The following is a 13378-nucleotide window of genomic DNA, read 5'->3' as shown; positions in this document are numbered from 1 at the left end:
CACATATTGCTGAAGCCTGGCTTGGAGAATTTTGAGCATTACTTTACTAGCATGTGAGATGAGTGCAATTGTGCAGTAGTTTGAGCATTCTTTGGCATTGCCTTTCTTAGGGATTGGAATGAAAACTGACCTTTTCCAGTCCTGTGGCCACTGCTGAGTTTTCCAAATTTGCTGGCATATTGAGTGCAGCACTTTCACAACATCATCTTTCAGGATTTGAAAGGCATAGGAGGCATTGAATAGAAGATTCTAGTGTTAAAACCCATGTCTTAGTGCTACATCTGCCTGTGCTCTAATGGATCTTCCCAGGTGGTGCTAGTGGTAAAGAACCCACCTGCCAATGCAGGAGATGCAAGAGATGCGGGTTCGATCCCTGGGTCAGGAAGAACCCCTGGAGGAGAGTATGGCAACCCACGCCAGTATTCTTGCCTGGAGAATCTCGTGGACAGAGAAGCCTGGTGGTCTATGGTCCACTGGGTTGCACAGCGTCGAAGTGACTTAGCATATACGCACGTGCTATAATGGGACTTCTGTTTCAGAAAAGAAAAGGAAATGTGGTGAGCATGGCTTGTATAGACCTATGGATAGACACGGGGTATTCCATCCAGGCCATGTGGACTCTGGGTATTGACTTTATATTCTTTCTACCTGGGCTCTGTGATGCTCACTGCCACTGTTACTCTTGGCTCAGGTATAAGGAGGAGGGCAGAGTCGTTTCTTTCCGGTGGGAAGATTGAGGAGTAAGGTGAGATGTTACCCAGCCCCCTGAGCCATAGGGCTGAGATTCTTGCCCGTGGGACCAGGAACCTGCCTACCTGCTCTTCTAAGCAGAGAACAGGAGGAGGAGCCCCAAGGGTTTATAATGTGCGTCCGGGCCCTCTTACTCTTCTGCTTCCTGTTTCCTATGGTTTTTTTGGGCCGTGCCTCACAGCATGCGGGATCTTAGTTCCCCGGCCAGGGGTCGAACCTGTCACCCTGCACTGGAAGAGCACAGTCTTAACCACTGGACTGCCAGGGAAGTCTGTTGCTTCCCCAGGTTGGGAGGCACCCAGAGCGGACACTTTATTGCATGTTGCAAAATACATATGCATGGACTCCTCCCAGACAAATCTGTGAAGGGTATTATATTCAGCCCCATCTTAAAGATAAGGAAACCGAGACTCACAGAGGCCAGTCATACAGCAAAAGTAGTTTGAACCCAGCACCCCCAAATCCTAAGGCCATGTTCCTTCTACACTGTAGTCACCTTGATTCTTACAGTGTTAGTTGCTCAGTTGTTCTCACCTCTTTGTGACCCCTTATACTGTAGCCTGCCAGGGTCCTCTGTCCATAGGGTTTTCCAGGCAAGAATACTGGAGTGGGTTGCCATTTCCTTGTCCAGTGGATCTTCCTGACCCAGGGATCGAATCCAGGTCTCCTGGATTTCAGGCAGATTATCGTCTGAGCCACCAGGGAAGCCCTGATTCTTGCAGAGGGCAGTGCAAATTCAGACACCACCTGAAACCCAGGCTGCCTTCACATGGTCTCATCCTGACCCTGTGCCCACAGGTAAGTACTGAGGAGGCTCAGGGCAGCTCCTGGATGTTCTGTGCTCTCTGAAACTCTCACGGTGGTTTCCTTCCAGTCGTATTAAATACGCACTTGGACAGGAGCACGAATTCCTTTGTAGTGTCGTTCATGAAGCATCTCCTTTATATGCGAGATGTCCTTCACTTTCTTCTCTCTCTTTATGTCCCACTCATGTCCCCCTTCACCTCTGATTGTCTCCCCTATCCTTTGCACTCCTCTTTCTCCTGTTGCTCTGGGAATAGTAAGACAGCCTGGTTGGCTATTGTTCAGGGCATACAGTTGTTGAGTCTCACCGGAGTGAGCATCAGACTGTGATGAGGGGCAGTGGCATCAGCTCCATCCTAAGACTGCCCTGTGCTGCCCGGGGTGGGAAGCCCCGAGGAGACAGCAGCAGGACCCCCTTCCTATGGAAGAGGGAGGTGGCCCTGGGTTACAGGGGACTCCATTAATCCCGCTCCTCCTTATTCCTCATGCCCTGTGCTGGGGGCTGTTCTAACTTCACCTGCTGGCCCGTGTGCACGGTGGAGGGCTTGGGTGGTCAAGCCTGCTGTTCTCCAGCTAAAAACTTTCTTCAGGAGGAGGTGCAAAAAACCAGAGAAGGAGGTGAGTGAAAGAGGCTGAAATGAACGGGTAACTGAGAGGTCTGTGTGTCCTGGCAGCTCTACCTTCTGCAGGGCGGGGACCACGCTGACTCCAGCTTCCTGTGCTTGGTGGGGGGTGCCTGTGTGCGAGGGGCTGGGGGGAGCCTCAGACCTAGATGGGGCTCCCAATAAGGGAGAGAGACTATCTTCCTGCAAAGCTACAGAAGATAAGGGGCCTTCCAGAAGGCCAGCAGATTGGGAGTTTGATGTATGGCCTGTAGTGAGCAGCTCACCAAGGAGAACTGTGTAAAGATTAATAGATATTGACACAAAGTCTACAGGGGTTGCAGGTTGGTTCCTGTTTTCCATGCTGGGAGGTCAGAGCAGATCCCTGAGAGGAATTCACTTCCTGGCTGGGCACCCTTGTGCTCGTATCCCTCCCCTCTTTCTTCCCAATTCCAGCTTCTCCAGAACCTTGGAGTTCACACTAGGCATCCAATCCTTTACTAAGATCTCCTTGAGGCTGGACCACCAGTGATCCTTCATACATTCTTTTTTGGGGGCTGCTCTGGGTCTTTGTTGCTACATGTGGGCTTTCTCTAGTTGCAGTGCGTGGGCTTCCCATTGTGGTGGCTTCTCTTGTTTTTGGAACACGGGCTCTAGGCGTGAGGGCTCAGTAGTTGTCGATGAGCTTCATTGTCCCACGGCATGTGGGATCTTCCTGGAGCAGGGATCTAACCTGTGTCCCCTGCATTGGCAGTTGGATTCTTAACCATGGACAGCCCCTTCATTCATTTTTGTATTCAAAAATATTTTTTTATTTTGCTTTAGGTTCATTTGTTGTCGTTCAGTCACTAAGTCATGTCTTTTTGACCCCATGGACTGCAGTACGCTCATTAGCTCTTATTTTTTTCTTTATAAATTCTGTGTCAGTGCTAGAGATATAGAAAGGAATGGGATCCAGTTGTTTTCTAGAGTTGTTTCTGGTCTAGTTGAGATAGCCAAGGACTGACACAGTGCTGTCACAGGAGATGCACCTGTAGGGTCTTGCCTGAGAACAGAAAGAGGCCTGGAGCAGGGCCAGCCCAGGGAAATGCAGGAAGGCTTGAAAATGCCTTTCGTGAGAAGGTGATGCTTGAACTGCTCCATCAGGAGAGAAGGGCAAGGCAGCCCAGGCCCCCTTGGGTGTGAGTTAAGGTGGGGAGATGTGTAAAAGTCCAGCAGATTCAGGAGCCTTCAAGTCAAGGACAGTAAGCTTGAGGAGCGGTAAGGTGAGAATGAAAAATCTCTGAAAGATGCAAACCGCAAAGATCATTTCTTGTCCTGCGAGGGGATTAATTCAGACTATATCCTGAGAGCTGCGGGAGGCCACTGAAGAATCTTTAAACAGAAGAGAGTGACATGGTGAAATTTACATTTTATTAAGAAAATTCCTTGGGAGACAGTGTGCAGGAGGATTGCTCAGAGCGGTGAGGCCTTTACAGTGATCCTGGCCGGAAAAAGATGAAGGACTGAGCCTGAGCGGCAGCAGAAGACGAGATGGAGGGAGGACTTGGATGGAAAGATTAGCTACGGACAGGAGCGGGGTGCACCTTCTCTGGGGTGGAGGGAAGGGAGAGAGCAGGCTGCATATTGCTGGAATAATTCTGTCCCAGCATTTCTCCCTTTTCATCAAATGAGACCAATTCTGTTTTCTCCCCTGCACCCAGCACCAAGGTGTGGTAATGACATTGATTCTTGTAAATACTCGCCAGCAGAAATTTGGAGGTGTTTATTTGTGTGTCCTATCGGTTTTATAAGACTCTTAAGCTCTTCAAAGGAGGGCACACGATGTATTTATCCATCTATTATGTATGGCATTCAGCACACCAGGGAGACTTAATAAGTATTTAATAATAATAAGATCTAAGCCCCAGGAGCTTTACTGTATTTGTCAGTGAAGGAAGGAGGAGGTTTGGAAGCACTTTGTCTAAGTTTAAAAATTATAAGAAGAATCTCAAGTATTTGAACTTCTGAACACATTAACATCCATTCCTGAAATATAAATAGTTCTGCTCTTGGTTTTCCTAGGTAAATAGTTTTAGTTGCCTTTTGGAGATTGTTTCTTAAAATGCAGGAGATGGTATTTCATTGTTGTTGCTTAATCTCTGACAGTCAATCAATCTATCTTGAGAAAGAAGAGGTTTTTACAAAGATGGCTGATGTTTTCGAATCTGGGTTCCTTTTCTCTTCTCTGATGTTTTATATGAATCAGAAAAAACACCATTTGTTTGTCTCTTAGTTGCAGCCTCCTCCTCTCTCTCGTATTTATTCCTTGTCACATTTATCTCCATTACTCCTGGGTATACCTCCAACCTTACAGTCCTCTTGTTTGCATCCTTTTTTGAGTGTTTCTAATCTCTGTTCCAGTTTAGGGACCAGTCAGATTATCAGCCATCAGGCTGCTGGATACAGTGTATTTTCCCAGTGCCTCAGGTGCTAGACTTGCCTGTGCTCCTGTCTGTTGCGATGTATCTTGTTTATATCTTTCCCAGAGACTTTGATAAACCTGGTTAGGAAGTTTTACTGGATTTAAGAACAAAGCTCTTTATTTCCTGCTCGCCTCCCCCACTCCTGTTTGGACTCTCCATCACTAGGACACACAGCATGTATCTATTGGCCCTGTGGAGGGATATCATTACCAACCATCCCAATAGGCTTCTGACCACCCTGTGTTGAACCCAGGTGGTCCTGATCCAAGATAGGCTCGCACAAGTGAGCACTGCTCATCTTTATCCACTTGGGTTATCTCACAGCCAGCCATGAGTTTTCACAGGGACTTCTATGCATACGAGAAGTATTGGTTTGGGTGACAAGTTCGTCTGGGTTTTTCCTTAACGTCTTATGGAAAAACCTGAATGAACTTGTTGACCAATCCAATAGCTATCCAACATGGCCTGCCTGTCTGAGCCATGAAATTTGGAGCTCCAAAATTTTGCTCAAGGATCAGTGGCTTTGATCAGGCTTTAGGAAAGTAGAAGGTGAGAAGAAAATATCTTCATGTCGCTTTCCTGGAGCCATCCCTTGTTGCAAGGACGTCTATCCTGAGTGTGGTGTGTGTGTAGTGTAGGATAAGGGAGTCAGAGAAGGCGAGTTTTGGAAAAAGAATGAGACCAGCACTTTACAGGAACAGATCACCTTTAATAAGGCGAGAAGGGGCAGCAGTCAGATTAGTGAGCTGCTGCACTAACCCAAGGAAAGATTAGGTATATATAGGCATATATGTGGAAATCCACTGTCTTAAGGGGCTTGTTCTTCTCTAAGGTTGTTCAGAGTAGTTATCTCTTAAACGGTTGGGGCAAGGAATTCTGGAGATCAGCCAGAGGCTGGACGGGCTGGGAGCTGGGTGTAATCAACCTTAATGTCCATTTTTTTTTTCTTCCGATGAGAGAGTTCTTTGTTTTGCATAGAATTGTGGGGAAGACCTGGAGGGGAGTTTTAACTCCAGGCTATTTTGAGCCGTGTAACTTTCCCTCACACAGTCCCAGGGCTCCTTCTTCTGACCACTTCTTCCACTACGTACGGATCATTTCTAGCTTCCGTTAAAGTGGTTCTTCTCTTCTGGAGCAGACTAGCAGTGTGCTTTGTGTTGTATACGTTTCAGACCACTTGGAACATCTTTTCTTCCATTTCCAGGCAATTACTGAATACACTGGGGTGTGTTTTGTGCGAGGTTTTAAGCAAGCGGACATGACTTGAAACAAGTCATATTAAAAAAAAAGGAGGTGGGGGCGGTAGTGGTGTTTAATCTGTAGGAGAGAAGATCGGGGCAGGACTCGACAGTTTTCTTCAAGCATTTGAAATGTTGTCATATGGAAGGGGATTAAAGTTGTTCTGTGTATCCCTCAGGAGCAGAACTAGGTGCAAAGTAGAGGGAGGACAGAGTTCAGTCCATCATAAGGAAGAATTTTAGAGCTCGACGGTGAAGAATTTTTGTTTTAGAATCAAGCTTCTTGAGTTTAAATCCACCATCTGCCAGTTACTAACCACACTTGGGTAATTTTTTTAAAACTCTACTAATCTTTAGGTTCTTTTTTCATTTAATGTGGTTAATATTAGTATCTATCTCATGAATTTCTGTGGTTACCTGATAACATAATACCAGATAAATGCTCTTACCGTGCATGATTCACAGTGAGTACTTGATAATACTGGCAATTATTAACAGTCCAAACTGTCTCAAGATAGAATATGGGTTTAATGATAGTTTCCATCATTTCCATTGCAATTGAGCATTATAATTTTTTCTTTTCACAATTGAAATTCTTTAGAATATTTATGGGTTGTTTTTAAATACTTTTTTCCTTTGATGAAGGAGGTTGGTGGTGTCAGGGAGGAAGAAATTTTCGTCTACCCTTCTAGGTTCTTCTGGCTGATGTAAAAATGAAATCAACCTGAGACAGATTATTAGGAGAAAATCAAATGTTTAATAATATGTGTATATGAGGGAGACCCAGGAAAACAGAGTAACTTGCGAAAATGGCTAAAATCTTCACCTTCAATATTATCTTCGGCTAAAGACAAAAGAGGATATTGGGGGTAGTATTTTGGGATTTCACAGGGGAGGAAGGCAATTTATATGAAGACGGAAATGCAAATGTTTCATAAATAAATGTTTGCTGGGCCACAGAGAGACTATGAGACACAAAGTGGACTGAGATCTGTAAGGTCCCGCCTGGACTTTCCGCCATCACATCCAGCCCATATTCTTTGCAGATATCTCTGGTGACAGTTCTATTCAGGGGAACAGGTCCTTAATCTAAACTCTGTTAGGTCATTAAGGGGAAGATCAAAGTTTTTTCCTGAGTCTTTCAAACCTTGATTGTTTTCACCTTGAAATAAACTACATGCTAAAGAGACATTTTGGGGTAGCAAATTTTGCTCCCTACAATGGAGAACTGAGAAGCTTAGCTTCCAGGAAAAGTTGAATTGCATAGCTATTCCCATAATGTTTAGGAAATCAACCCTGAATATTCATTGGAAGGACTGATGCTGAAGCTGAGGCTCCAGTACTTTGGCCACCTGATGTGAAGAGCTGACTCATTGGAAAAGCCCCTGATGCTGGGGAAGATTGAGGGCAGGAGGAGAAGGGGAGGGCATGGAATGGATGGGAAGGGGAAGGATGAAATGGTTGGATGGCATCACTGACTCAATGGACATGAGTTTGAACAAGCTCCGGGAAATGGTGAAGGACAGGGAAGCCTCGCATGCTGCAGTCCATGGGGTCGCAGAAAGTCAGACATGACTGAGTGACTGAGCAGCAACAATAACATTGTCTTGAATTCAAAATAATGGGAGCATCAGGGAGAATGGATGAGGATGCCATTCTGACCTGGCAAAAGTTGAATGAGGATTTCTTTTTTAAATACAAGAATTAAGCTTTAAGACTTAAAAATATCATACGCATTTCTAACTAAGGCATTCACGGGTGGTAATAAGTAAAATGCCATTCATGCTCATCTTTTTTTAAAAAGAAAAGGATGAATTGTTCTTATCTTTTTATAAACATTGATATAATAAAGTATATAACTTTTGAGTCCTTGTTTATACACTTTAAAAACCTGCAGTATAATATATATGTAGTTAAGTGAAGAAATATCAAATATCATGATCGATGAATGTTTATGTATGTATATACTCACAGAACCATCACAGATAAAGATAAAATATTATCGTTGGGCCAGAAAGTTCCCTCATGCCCCTTTCCGATCAGTATCATCCCAGGTAGTGATATAACCGGTATTCAGACTTCTGTCAAGTGTTAAATAAGTTTTGTCTATTCTTGAAATGCATGTAAAGGAAATAAGGCAATATGTACTCTTGTGTCTAATGGCTTTTGCTTAACATCTTGTCTGTGAGATTCTTTCTTATTGTTGCATATAAAAATATACAAAAACTTATTTCTAGAATGTTTTTTCCATTTTCTGTATTTAATTTATTTAAAAATTTTTCATTGGAATATAATTGGTTTACAATATGTTAGTTTCTGCTGTACAATGAAGTCAGTCAGTCTGCTGTACAATGAAGTAAATCAGTTGTATGCATACAAATAGCCATACTCTAATCTTCGGAAGAAATGTGAGAGTATAAAGAGTTTTACACAACTTCATGTCCAGGCCTGTGATTAACAAATGAAGCATCTGATTCTAAATTACGTTAAGTAACTTTCATGGTTAACTCATGACCAAGTGATGTAGTATGCTGTATCTTCACCTAGATGTGTCTACTGCAAGCTTTATTCTCAGTGAGAATCATGTACACAGTGTCTGAATTACATACAGAATTTGAATTATTTAAAATTATAAATTACTTTGATACAAATCAAACCTCTTTGCTATTGGACTGGCTTCTTAGGTTGTATACATATGTTTTGACAATGACATTTTTTGAATAGCTTATTCCGATTGTCCAAATAAGGAAATCATTGTCATCATGCCCATTCACAGTCATAAAGCTCTAGGTACAACAAAATGGAATCAATTGGTCTAAATCTTAACCCACTCATCCTCTCTCTTTCTTGTTCTCACTTTCTCTTATGGGTGTGCACGTGACTACAAACACACACACACACGCACACACATACTCACAAGCACATATATACCACCTTCAACAGACCCTGTGAAAACCACTTATTACTGGGATATAACCATTCATTGCTATCTGATTAAGTGGGTCACTGTCCCCCCACAATAGTATTGTCTGTGAGACTCAAAATGTTATTCTTGGAATTGGCTGAATGTAGCAAAACTGTATAGTGAGAGGATGGGAGAAGATAGAAGTCAGGTTGAAAATTGCCCTGCAGTGGGCAGTGCCCTTTAAGCTTTAATACTGGAGGATTAGGGGTACAGCTCTGAGCACCTGTGGATTTGCTTGTAGTTAGGACACCAGGTACAAGATGAAACATGTTAAGTGACAGGAGTACAAATAAATGCCATTTCAGCTCCAGGAATATGGCAATCTGGCTATTCAGCCTAACCCTCTGGCTAAAAACAAATTAAAATACTGGACAAAAAGGATGTTGTCCTAAAAGCATCAAATTGCTATAAGAAAATGAGAAATCAGGGGTTGAAATGTAAGAGAGAGAAAAGCACTGGGAGCTCCTTTTACCCAGTGGTATTTGTTGATCTAGGAAATGGAGCTGCTGTTCTGATGGCCTGGCAAGAGAGGGCACAAAACAGTTAGTGTGGGACCCTAGGGAAACCCTCCCATATTAGAGCTGGAATCTCTGAACCAGAAATATGAGCATCACAGCCCCAGGTGAGTCTATGGAGAGCTGCCTTGAGACTGAGCAGAAAGGGTTTGGGGATGGGCAGGTGAAAGAAACCTGTGGCCGAGAAGTTGCAACCACAGCAGACCTTCACCCCAACAGGTACTTGTAACCATATTTGCATAAATGGACAGTCAGGAACTCTCCAGCTGTGAGAGGTGGTTCTGGGTTCCTAGTACTACTCTTAGGCACCTGACAGAACCAATGCAAAATCTAGGGGGAACACACCTTCATCCTTCATAAGATTATTGGGAATACTTCCTTCCCACCACTTTTAGTAAACAGCGTGCAACAAAAAGCGAAAGGGAAAGTGTTAGTTGCTCAGTCATGTCTGACTCTTTGGGACCCTATGGACTTGTAGCCTGCCAGGCTCCTTTGTCCATGGGATTCTCCAGGCAAGAATACCGGAGTGGGTTGCCGTTTCCTTTTCCAGGGGACCTGCCCAATCTAGTCTTCTTCATTGCAGGTAGATTCTTTACCATCTGAGCCACCAGGGAAGCCTGCAAGAAAACCAGCACCAGCCAGAAGAAACACTGTGCAGAAAGGCCAGCAGCATCTTCAGACTTTGTGATCATCAGACACACTTTGTGAAACAGCCATATTTACTAGATTTAAATTGGTGGCAGGTTGCTGAAAGTCAGCAGCTTTCAGTTGGAAATGGCAACCCATTCCAGTATTCTTGCCTGGAGAATTCCATGGACAGAGGAGCCTGGCAGGCTACAGTCCATGAGGTCCCAAAGAGTCGGACACAACTGAGCGACTAGCACTTTCACTTTCGCTTTTTGTTGCACGCTCTTTACTAAAAGTGGAGGTCAGGAAGTATTTCTGCAACTTGGTGGGTGACACCTTCTTTTCACCCCCAAATAATTCTAAAATGGCAGAACTCCTTATAAAATGGCAGAACTCCTTATGTGAAGAAGAGTTGGAACTGTGGCAGAAGGAAGTAAAAGCATATGAGGATGGTAATGAACCAGTCTTGGTCAGAGGGATATCAAGTCAAAGCCAGCAATTTCAAATATTTTGAACACAGCTCCTATTCAAAGGAATAAAGAATAGTGCTCTCAATCAATATATTACTGCTGATTTCATGACTACAGGACAGCACTAGGAGAACCCAGCGCCAAATCCAATTGTTATTCAATTGCTCAGTCATGTCGGACTCTTTGTGATCCCATGAAATGCAGCACACCAGGCTCCCAGTTCTTCCAATGAATATTCAGGGTTGATTTGCTTTAGGATTGACTGGTGTGATATCCTTGCAGTCCAAGGGACTCTCACGAGTCTTCTCCAACACCACAGTTCAAAAGCATCGGTTCTTCAGCACTCGGTCTTCTGATTCTTTAGCACTTAGTCCAGCTCACACATCCATACATGACTACTGGAAAATCCAGTGCAGCCTGTAAATTTTTATCCTGATTCTAGATCTTCAGGTAGTTCTGTTATTGTTCAGCCATTGTCTCAACCTGGAATAGAAGTGTTTCTGAAACTATGCAGTCTGCTCAGGGATACATTGGGCACTATTTGTCAGTATCAGCAATACCCAATTGAGGTTTTGGACTGTTATCGGTAGTCATCCAATAAGAGCATAATTGGCATCAGAGTATGTCACTATCTTTATGGTAGCTCATCCAGGAACTAACTACCCATCCTGTTTGTAAATCGGGTAATATGCTTAAATTAAATAGATGCAGTATTGAAAACTGTGCCATCAAAATATGATTCAAAATCAGGAATGGATACTGCATAATGGTAAGCTATTTAAGATTATAAACTAGGTCAAATGCTCTGAGTTCTTGATTGGGAAAATTGCTGAGATGCTATTGTAGCTTTTATTTCTGAAAATATGCCTTCATATATTTAGTTAGTGAAAAAAAATTCTAAAAAAGTAATAGGTAGTGGTAATAGTTAATATTTATTCATCTGGTAATATTTATTAGGCTTTGTGCTAATTGCTATGCATAAATTAATCCCATTTAATTTTTAAAAATCTCTTTGAAGAAAGAGTTATTATTATCCTTCCTTTATAGTTGAGGAAAGTGAGGCTCACAGAAGTGAAATAATTCACTTCATGTCACACAGCTGGCAAATGTTAGTTCTGGCATTTTAATAGAGACTAACACATACTTTCTCCAATAGGAAATGGCAACCCACTCCAGTGTTCTTGCCTGGAGAATCCCAGGGACGGGGGAGCCTGGTGGGCTGCTGTCTCTGGGGTCGCACAGAGCCGGACACGACTGAAGCAACTAGGCGGCAGCAGCAGCAACACATACTTTATATATATCTGCACACTTGCATTTGAGAGTGTTGTATTTAAATGTATACTCTTAAAAAAATTGAAGCATTGCCTAAGTGTGGCAGTTTTCAAAGTGTAATCTTTAGTCTCCTGGAGTTTTCCTGAGAGTCTCAAGGGTTTGGGAGTCAATACTATTGTAATAACAAAATATCTTATAAATACTATTTTCCTCTTTCACCATGTTGACATTGGCACTGATAATTCAATGGCAGTGATAGGTAAACCGCTGGTGACTTCATATAAATCAAGACAGTGGTACCAAGCTATTCTGGTAATTTTTGTTTTTAAACACCACCATGCATTCACAATAAAGCAATTCCAGATATATTAAGTTTATTTGACGAAATATTAAAATTTTATTAATTTTGTTAATGCTATACTTTTGAATATGTGTTTTAAAAAATAGTTTGTGTGATGAAATGGAAAGTATGCATAAAGCACATCTTTTTCTGAAGTATCATGGATATCTTGAAGAAAAGTACTTGGTGATTCAGTTGTGAGCTAAACCACACACTTTTTAAAAATACAAGACTATTTTCAGCTGAAAAAGAACAGATCAGAACTTTTAGAAGCATAACAAAAACAAAAAAACCCTGAAAGTGAAAACTCATATGATTGATTAGTAAGTTTCAGTTCAGTTCAGTTCAGTTCAGTTCAGTCGCTCAGTCGTGTCCGACTCTTTGCGACCCCATGAATCGCAGCACGCCAGGCCTCCCTGTCCATCACCAACTCCTGGAGTTCACTCAGAGTCACATCCATTGAGTCAGTGATGCCATCCAGCCATCTCATCCTCTGTCCTCCCCTTCTCCTCTGGTCCCCAATCCCTCCCAGCATCAGAGTCTTTTTCAATGAGTCAACTCTTCACATGAGTTGGCCAAAGTACTGGAGTTTCAGCTTCAGCATCATTCCCTCCCAAGAAATCCCAGGGCTGATCTCCTGCAGAATGGACTGGTTGGATCTCCTTGCAGTCCAAGGGACTCTCAAGAGTCTTCTCCAACACCACAGTTCAAAAGCATCAATTCTTTGGCTCTCAGCCTTCTTCATAGTCCAACTCTCACATCCATACATGACCACAGGAAAAACCATAGCCTTAACCAGACAGACCTTTGTTGGCAAAGTAATGTCTCTGCTTTTGAATATACTATCTAGGTTGGTCATAACTTTCCTTCCAAGGAGTAAGCGTGTTTTAAGTTCATGGCTGCAGTCACCATCTGCAGTGATTTTGGAGCCCCCAAAAATAAAGTCTGACACTGTTTCCATATAGCTAAAGAGAGAATTAGTGAACTGGAAAAATAATCAGAAAAATTATCCAGAGGCAGCAGGGAGAGACCCTCCCCACTGTTTGCCTTGAACAAAAGAAAGTGTGTAAGAGAGGTTAAAATACATGAAGGATAGGATGAGAAAGTAAAGACCTTTTCTGCTTTTAATTATAGTTCTAGGAATGCTGAGAGAAGTTCAGATCAGATCAGATCCGTCGCTCAGTCATGTCTGACTCTTTGCGACCCCATGAATCGCCGCACGCCAGGCTTCCCTGTCCATCACCAAATCCCTGAGTTCACTCAGACTCATGTCCATCGAGTCAGTGATGCCATCCAGCCATCTCATCCTCTGTCGTCCCCTTCTCCTCTG

This window comes from Bison bison, unplaced genomic scaffold, assembly GCF_000754665.1.
Source record: "Bison bison bison isolate TAMUID 2011002044 unplaced genomic scaffold, Bison_UMD1.0 scf7180017864390, whole genome shotgun sequence".
NCBI classification, from domain to species: domain Eukaryota; kingdom Metazoa; phylum Chordata; class Mammalia; order Artiodactyla; family Bovidae; genus Bison; species Bison bison.
The sequence above is the reverse complement of the archived record's forward strand: the minus strand, read 5'-3'. Positions refer to the sequence as shown.